The sequence below is a fragment of the Arvicanthis niloticus genome, chromosome 16, assembly GCF_011762505.2.
Source record: "Arvicanthis niloticus isolate mArvNil1 chromosome 16, mArvNil1.pat.X, whole genome shotgun sequence".
NCBI lineage: Eukaryota > Metazoa > Chordata > Mammalia > Rodentia > Muridae > Arvicanthis > Arvicanthis niloticus.
Window position 1 is genome coordinate 23167237 of NC_047673.1, and position 10214 is coordinate 23177450.

A 10214-nucleotide genomic window follows, 5' to 3' on the forward strand; every position below is an offset into this window, starting at 1 on the left:
GGCCTGGCTTTTCTTTCTTGGTTTTGTCATGCCCGTGGTGTTTCTGACTTGATGATTTAGTCCACAGGTGGTGATATTTTACTTGTCTGGATTACTTAGTTATTGGTCTGTGCCTTGGAGAAGTGGCACTTGCTTAATTGCCCAAATGAGATATATCTGCCCTTAAAATGGAACCAACTGTTGTTTTTGTAAAATGGAGGGACATAATGCAAGAAAGACTCAGTCAGAATGCTGTTGTCTGCAGTCCGGATAATTGAGGACAGGCATAAACACTATCGCCTTGTAAAATATAGAGCAGCTCAGAGCAGGCCATAGCTCATCTCTACTTGTATTTATGTATGTGGTTCCTGGGGTTCATATTTGAAAATATGGCATTTATTTACAATGCATGATGAAACAGAAAATGTCCCCAGCAGCTAACAGCATCACAGGCTAGGCAAATGCTGATAGCGAGCAGAACTATCTCCATTAAAAACCTTTGAAGAAAGAAATGAGGGTGAACCCTGGACATGAAAATAGGCTAAACTTAGTCCTGTTGTTTACTCCAGAAGCTTAAAACATTAGAAACATTAGAGTTCTGAGAAAGAAAGGTAAGTGAGAGGTGACCTAGCAGAGGACTGGGGAAGTTTTCACACATATTACAGAGTAAGAGAGGGTTCAGCCTACGCAGCTGACGCAGCAGTTTCTGAGGCTCCAGCCGAACATGGACACGAGGCTTACTCTGGGGACAGATGACAAGGGCAGAGATTTATTGATGAATATGGCCAGCCAGTCTTTATTCTCTGAAAACTACAGCATTCCTAGAAAGGAAGGCTTTAAAGAGAGCAATTACAGAAAGATAGAACATTAGTTTTAGTTGCTACAGAAGTAATTTTTTTTCTTATCTTCCTTCCTTCTTCCTCTTTCCCTTCATCATTTCTTCCTCCATTCCATACTCCATCCTTTCCTCTCCCCTCCCCTCTCCTTCTCCTCCTCCTCCTCCTCCTCCTCCTCCTCCTCCTCCTCTTCCTCCTCCTCCTCCTTTCCTTTCCTCTCCTCTCCTCTCCTCTCCTCTCCTCTCCTCTCCTCTCCTCTCCTCTCCTCTCCTTTCCTTTCCTTTCCTTTCCTTTTGTTACATAGCCCTGTCTGACCTGGTGCATGCCATGTAGCCCAGGCTGGGCTTAAATTTGGGGTAGTCGTCCTGCCTCAGCTTGGCCATCATGGCTCTGTTTGACTTTTCACCATAGCACACTAAACCTGGATTATGTTCTATTTGTCAAGTAAACTGGAGTAAACTCTTGTGTATCTTTGTGGGCGACAAGCAGCTCTCAGATAAAATGAATAAATAGATCAAATGGAGCGAGCATAAGAATTGGTAGGTGAGAAAACAAGACGAAAATGATTTACAAGCCTATAGAGGTTAAAGGGCTCAGATGTGCTTATAATGAAAGACTAATGATAACGAAGCTTCCTTTACTCACATCGTCTCAGATAACAAGCTACCTGAGGGCCAGTTCTATTTATTCAATGCATTGTTTAGGCACAGAGATTCCCATGTTAAATTCCAGCTCCATTTCCTAACTGTAATGTTATATATTGTGTGTGATTATCATGTAATGATAACTTTCTGAGGCTCAAGTTTCTCTACCTAGACTGTAGTACGAGTTTTCAACTCACATAATTATAAAACATCAACATTACTTAGAAGCAGCTACGGTTCCCTCCTAAGCAGTAAGAGTTTAGAGCTTGTAGTTTATGTCTTTCTGACATTGGGAAGGCACAATTATTGGTACATGATAAAGATGGTGCTAGAATTGATGCGGGACAGGAAAATCAGCACATTAGACACTAATGGGAAATTATCAGTGAAAATGAGAATCAGGAAACCTTTCCGTAGAGATTGTAATGGTCCTTGATACAGCACTTTTCACATTCTTTCATTGTAATAAAGATAATTACTATTTATCACTGAGAGTGTTTGTCAAGTTACTCATGATTTAAAAAAAAAAAAAAGTCAGAGATTCCTAAAAACAGAAGCAATCAAGCAGAGGTGCCATCAAACACTGTTCACTTACTCTGCAGAATACTAAGTACTCATGTAAGTCTAATACACACACACACACACACACACAAACACAATCTCATACTGTGGAAAAAAGAAAGAATGAATGAATGAGAAGAAAAGGGCAGAACAGAAGAGCTAGGCTAGAGAAGCATCATAGCTATTCAGTAAGCCCAGCTTTTTAGACATGCTGAAAGATGATAGAGTTGGGGCCCAGCCTGGGCTATATATAGATATCCTATCTCAAAACTAAGAAGGAAACAAAAAAGAAAGAGGAGGAAGAAAAGAACAGCTTGCGCATACAGGCACAGAAAAGGATGGTAGCCTAGAAATGTACTCACCAAACTATTATGTGTGATATATTAAAACTGTGATGGAATTATAGGCAAGATTTATGGTTTTTATAAATTTTCATTCTTTTCTATTTTTAAATTCAATAATCACAGCATTATAGGAAGAAAATTAATATGATCGTAAATTAAGTGGTTTTTAAAAGCCCTTTCAGAGTACGGTCTATGAGCCATGGCTTTGAGACTTGCTTGGTATAGGCATAGACTTCGAGTGTGGCATTGGCATTGTACTCAGTCAAGTGGTGAGCCTACTGTCCTAGGCTTAGCCACACCCTGACTCTAGGACATGATAACTAAAGATGTTAGGAGATAAATGATCCAAGACTTTTGATCCACAAATGGCCATAGCAATAGATGTGTTTGCTAACATTGGTAGCCAATGTAAAAGCAAGGCCAGACTCAAGGCAAATCACTCCACCACAGGCACCCATTCCCTTCTACAGCCATGGCTTTCTGGGTTGTATGGTTTTAGCCATGAAGCAAGAGCCCTGTATCATCAACTCCACAAGTCATTCTTTGATGGCGGCAGAGGCAGGGTTGACAAGGAAACAGCCCATACCTGATGCCAGCTCCTTTTTCTGGTTGAAAATCCTTCAACAATGTTTAACTTCTGGAGCTCTGTGTTTTTCCACTGCAAAGGGTGATTGCAATATTACTTGCCTTTTTTTTTTTTTAACACAATAAGGATTTATCAATTTGAAATATTTGAAATGCTTAGCACAATCCCTGGCTTCTCTAAGTTTCAGTAAACATGTTATGATTCTGTTTTGTGTCTTCAGTCACGGAATCATAAACTGCCTCCCATGCTAGTCTCTGCTGATGGAGAAGAACTGGGAAGGTGGGTCCCACTATGACAGCATGAGCCTGCTTTCCTACATCAACAGATACTTAAAGGCCTCATCTATCATCCGTGCCGAGGGTGGAGTTGCTTTCTGTCTACTACCTGCCCTCTGGGAAAATTGCATTTGTTCTGCCATCAGAGTGGCAAGCCATCATCCGGATTTACAAGAAAGACACGTAATTTATTAGCAAAGGACTGCCAGCTCCTCCTGTAAATAAGTAATGAGGCTGGCCTAAGAAATAACCACTGAGTGTTAGCTAGGTTGTTCTAGAGGGTGCTGCCTCCCCTGAGGTAGCTGCTGATGTTATGAGTTCAGAGAGTAAGGATGCTCCTCACACATGGGCCTTCACCAGGTGTCACTACTCTTTTTTGCAGAATCACAGATGTAACAGCTGGGAGCCAGGCTCACAGTGAAGGAAAGGGACCACAAGACCAAACCAAAAGGACACCAGATAAGTGTCAAAAGCTTCTGGGACTCTAAGATGACCGACCCCACTGGGTCAAATGCCCTGGATAAACCTTGTACAACCTCCATGAAGCAGGAAATAGGTCAGTTGGTATGTGAGCCATTTTCCAGATAGAAAAACCTCATGAGAAATAAACTTCCTGATCCAGGATCTCCTTTGCACACTCAGACACATACATTCAGATTAAAGAGTTAAGCATCGGTTTACGTGGAAATTATGTAAACATGTAGAGAAAACCTCCTGCAACCACCCAACTTTTCTGAGCTGTGATCCTAAAGAGGGGAATGCTATTATGTCTCACAGCTTTGGAAGTGTCAGTCCATGGTCACTCAGCTGGCCTTCCTTTGAGCCACTGAAAAGGCAATGTATCATGGGAGAGGGTTCTACTCACCTCATGGCCCCAGAGAAGTCCAGGGAAAAAAAGGACAAGAGATACCCAGTCCCCATGACCTCAACCTCCCATTAGATCTCACCATCTAAAGGTCTCAATCACCCAACCATGGCACAGGCTGAGGAACAAGGACCTTGTGAACATGAACCTTGGTGAGACACTGGTCCAGACCACAGCACACTGCTTCCAACATCCCAGTGCAATTAAATTACATATGACTGGAGTTTGTAGAGCTATTTTTAAAATGATAATGAAAGAGACCTCATCACAGTTGGCTGAGCAAACTTCTAACCTTTTATACCATTCATTTGTGCCTCTCAGTGTTTTTTAGAGGAGCCTTAGGCTCAAGTGCCTTCTGTAATATGACCCCAACATTGAGAGGAATGAAAACACAGCTGAGTCTTAGCAAGTGAGCTCATTTCTGTCTGATAACTTCTAGAAGACTCCACCCTACAAAGTAATTCCATGCACAATTTTGATGCACCATTTTTCATTCACACTTCAAGTTCATGATGAATTGACAATTGGACCTGTTCTTGTCTTTCAGATGGCCACAAGAAGAGAATTCATCTAGAGAAGTTACTTCTCTAGTTCTACCATGGAAGGCTTTTATAAACTCATAGTGATATATAGCTCTCCACTTGGCTGCAACCAAACAGATGATGGATTTTTTCAGGTTGTGTGGAGAAGAGGAGGAAAAAAGAGGAGAGGGGATCTACCTGAGAACTGCCCCTAAAGAGAGATGCAAAGACCCTTGCTAATCTTCTCCTCAATTCCACTGCCCAGTGTTGCGAAGGTTCTAGATGAATAGTCCCCAACACAGGTACCTGTCCAAGTGTGAGGATGCAGAGGAATCAGGTCTCAGAGTTTATTTCATCATTAAGTGTTCTGATTACATAAAACAATTAGAGGCTGGCTTCTGTCCTGCAAGCTAAAGCCCCATGATGAAATCCCAAGGAATGGCAAGGAGCCAACATTGCTCAAGAGATTTCTTATTTAACTCAGCCATGTAAGTGCTCAGCAAATGTCACATTTAAATATGTGTGAGGATTATTGCGCCCCACACACTCACACAAAATCAGAGAAAAATGTGAATATGCATACACGGAGCCACACATATAAGTCAAGAGGGAAAGGAGCCTTAGGGATAGCCACAGACTCAGCTCTTAGCCAAAGTCATTTCTCTCCCTGCAGTAAAGCTTGTGAGTACTTAATAACCACTTTCCTTGATTGCCTCTAGATCCTGTTGGCTGCCAAGTGCCCTGTGGGAACACAGAGACAGCTAGGCTTTGGGGGTGGGGTTGAGAAGATCCTTAGGCCCACTTCCTGAAAGCTTTCCAGGGCCGAGTCAATCCTGAGGTCCTCCTATGTTATACAATAAAGTCTCAAGCTCAAATGACATGAATCATTCATTTTACTTTCCAATATATTAACATTCTGAGAATTACGGAGCTTGGGATAACAGGCTTCTTATTCCTTCTCCGAAATAATACAATGACATGGCAGGTGAAATAGTTTAGAAATATTATAGAATTGTGGGGATAGAAAATTATTAAAATAATCTTTCTTGAAAGCTAATGATACCAAGTTGATCCCTCTGATTTCTCTTATTTTTGCTTGGTTTGTCAGTAAGTATGTGGCTAGATTTGAGGCTGGGGGGATTCTAGCATGATCTTTAATATGAAAACCAACCACAAGGAAGCAAAGGACATACCCAAACTCAAAGACACATGAGAAAAAAATGGGGTCAACTCTTCCTCCTTTTACTCCTCCCAGGACACCTGATCTACCTGGTTGCTTACCAGGTTAGAAGCAGCAGTCGTGGACTTGCAGCCAATCAGTGATCATGTCATTTAGCATGTGTACGGCTCCCTCCGTGTGCTTTTCCTCACTTCAGAGTAACTTCATGTGTATATACATTTATTAAGGAAAAGCTTGCTAATTTTAATGCTTATTACCATACTGTTGGATCTAAAGAAGAGTCCTGGACAGCAAAATTGACCATGACTATCACTATAGTTAGCTAAAATAATGATCTTGGAATATGATTTTTCTTTACTAGGTAGCCCCAGGCTGGACTTAAATTCATACCCCCTGCTGAAATTTCAGGCCTGTCTTGTAACACTGGTCTTCCCTTGGGAAAATTTGCCCCTGCAAGTGTTTTTGATACATGCTAGGTACAAAAAGCAGGGGTTGGGAAGTGGGGTGGGGGGGAGGTGGTGTTGTTGTTGGTTTTTGTCTGTAGGTTTTTTTTTTTTTTGGTTTGGGTTTAAGTTTACTGTTTTGAGACAGGGTAGCCCTATCTCATCTATGAAAACTAGCTGTATAAACCAGGGACTATGTCTGAGATGTATAAACCAGGCCAGCCTCAAATTTGTGGCATCCCTCTGGCTTCTGTCTTCCAAGCAAAACCACACCTAGGCATAAGTAGTTCTGAAAAGGAAGTTAATATTCCAGGGTAACATATATTGGGAAGACAGAAAGAGCAATGGGGAAGTAGAGAATATGAGCAAGGTATAAATACACACACACCACATGAATGTAAATGCCAGTGAAACTAATTGTTTTTCATGTTGACTTTAAAAAGTTAATAAAATATGTTAAATTATCATGCAAAACTATATATTACAGACTAACTCTTTTCCTCTATAGTGTTTTGAACAGAGAAGTCACTGAGTCCTTGGCCAGGAGCACCACTACAAACCTTTCCAGTTTTATTGAACAAATGCTGTGTTCCAAGAACATGCTATTTATCTGAAGTTTCTCGGCATTTTTTTAAAATACTAAGTTGAAGGGCCACTTTGTAGATAATCACTGAAATACCATATAGGTACTTTATAGAAAACATCCAGCTAGAATTCAAATTAGGGATTTTAATCCAAAGTTGATATGTATTCCAGTACAACATATTACTTCCCAGCAGCTGACCAAGTCTGTGGTTCACAATTTAACTTTTCCTTTAAAAGGAGTAAAATAGTAAAGTTATATTATTTGAAAGTCAAATGAACATTGGCTATGTGGTTTAAGCAACACGCTAACTCATGTACTCTGCAACTTGTCCTCAGAACATTGGGACCTCTCTACTTGTAAGATACACTCCCTTGAGGGTCCATTTGAAATTCCAGTAATTGTCATCATAAGACTATTAATCTTCAAATCATAAGACTTTTTAAAAACTGTTGTAGAGTCCTCAAACCCTTTGTCAAGAAAATTTTATTTGCATTTAAATGCTTGGTAAATTGGTCATGATTATTTATACATCATGCATCTTTGAGGTTATTTACTTCTTTTAAACTTTCTTGGGCATGATACTACCAAAGACAGTGTGAGATCTGGGTCAAATAACAATACATATATTTGTGTGGGGGGCATGTATCCATGTATACATTAATTAATGACTTCCAGAATATATAGATATATACTTTTGAATATTCCCTACTTGAAGGTAGGGATTAGAATTAAAGATTGAGCTTAAACCTAGAAATAAATACCTCCCCCCACAAAAGCTTATCATCATTATTTATAACATAGCCTAGCGCTTATCTCAACTGTCACATTTTCAAGATCAGCAGCTGTTTATGGTGTAAGTCTACTTCCACAACTGTTCTGCCAATGGCAGGCAGCATGATATGGACTGGTGCCCACTGTCCTGCATGTCAAGCTAACTGCACAGAAAATGTATCTAAGGGCAGGGCTGAGGATCTCCTACCTGAAATGTGTCCACACATGCTTCAGATTCCAGACATTCTTTTTTTGGATTTTGAAATGTTTACATAACTTCAAGGCTTGAGTATCCCTAATCTGAAATCTGAAATGCTCCAAAATTAGAAACTTTGCATAATGTTGGATTTCAGAGCAGTGCACATTCCAGACCATCCAGAATTTCAGCTTTTTTGAATTAAGGCTCTTTCAGATGTATGTAACCACTAGTGCAGAATACAGAGGGGAAAGGGTGAACAGGAATGGGAAGAGGGACAAGATACAAATTTCAAGGACATAGTCCCAGTGTCCTACTTCTTCCAGTTGGACTTACCTCACCAAGCTTCCTAGGAAGCAAGCATTCAAGCCTTCAGTTTATGAGCCTTCTGGTGGGATAATTCATAATAAAACACTGGCATTATCCCTAGGGAAGAAACCTTGAAAGATAATGTTTGAAGTCTACGATCTTCAGTTAGTTTGTGTTGCATAGCAGCGCGCACACACACACACACACACACACACACACACACACACAAAACGCCAGGATGACAAGAATAAATAATACTGACCATTACTGTCTACGAAAACTCCCCCACCAGACAAATATCCCTTGTGAAAATACTACATTAGTAACAGCGCCAAATCTCAGATACTAGCCACCACAAACATCAGGTTCTCACACTTCCTTGTAGGCCAGCCCTGTGGGTATTCTCTAGGCAATATCAGGGTTCAGAGCTACTGCACAGGTTTGCTCATCTAAAGGCCTAGGGTGAAGCAACCGCTCCTGTCTGGACTAACTGTTCCATTCTGAAGTGCAGTGCAGGAAGACTGGTGACCAGTCATAGCTTCCATGGTCCTGTGACCAAGTCATATGTGATTATTCTACTCACATCACAGCAAGGAGAGAGAATGTTTGTGAACTGCTAATCAAATCTACTATACACATCAAAAGATATGTTAGTGAACATTTACTCTTTCAGAGAATCTTGATTGATGAAAGTCATCTCTCCTAATACTGCTATGCCCCAGAGAGTAGTTAAATGTTCTTGTAAATTATTCTGCAACTTCAAGAATACATTATGTTTAAACAGTGTATAAATGTAAGGTAGAGTATGCAGAAGAACATAAATTCTATTTTACACAGAGAACTCAATGATATGGTTCAGCAGAGTTGGAAATGTATGAATTATCAATAAGCAGGAAAAACTCGGGTAGGAAATGAATGAGCAAGTTACAAATAAACATGGGTAAATCCGATAACATCATTCATGATTTCTTCCGCACTTATGTTACCTAAATAGAAAAAGAGGAGACTTCCCAGGGAACCATAATAAGCTTACAGGAGGGTAAAGGGGGATGCATGTACAAAAATCTGAGCATAAAAATATCTCCAGGAAGATTTAATGAAGTCACAAAGAATTAAAATAAAAAAGCTTCTTTGTTTATCTTGGAAGATTCTATCTAGTGTAAAGCTGTACCACATACCCAAGTACTACACTACTTAAGATCAGTACCCCAGCCTGGGTGAAACTCTATTAACTGAAGCTGTGCTGTAGCTCCAGGAACCGTGAAGCAAAGACAACAATGGAAAGTAAGATTTGTGTGTTCATACGCCATTTAGTCAAAGGAAGAAACCCAAGGATCTTTCCAAATTGATATGAGCTTGGGAACACATTCTATGACACCAAAAATAATTATCGTACAGCAGCACATCCCTAAAACAAAGATTCAGCCTCTATGAAGACAGACACCATGACCATTATTAAATCAGATTTCATGTTTGTCTAAATTGGTCTATTTTCATTGCTGGAGGCCAATTTTGTCTATCAAATGCTTAGTCTAGACTTATAACCATTTTTGATGAGTAAGAAGATACTTTAAAATTAAAAGAGACATTGAAGGCTAAAGAATTTATGACTCTGGTTGATATTTCTAGAAAATCACACGTGTCCTCGTTGGATTGTTTTTGTCCACTCCACACAAGCTCATTTGAGAAGAAAGAACTTGATTTAGAAAACGCCCCCACCAAATTCACCTAAGGAAAGTCTGTGGAGCATCGTGTCGATTGATGATTGATGCGGGAAGGCCCAGCCCACTCTAGACAGCGCCATACCTAAGCAAGTGGTCCTGGGTGCTGTATTAGAGCAGGCTAGATGAGCCGTAAGGAGCAAGTCAGTAAGCAACAGTCCCCCATGGTTGAGTTCCTCCCTTCAGATTCCTGCCCTGTTTTAGCTACTTCCATGACTTCCCTCAGTAATGGAGTATGCCCCGCAAGTGTAAGATGAAATTAACCTCTGTTTTCCCAAGTTGTTTTGGTCATGATGATTTATCACAGCAACAGAATTTGTTAAAACAAACTTGACTTGACCAGGAAGAAAGAGAAAGGGAGAAGGGAGGGAGGGAATGGGAGAGGGAGAAAGAGGGG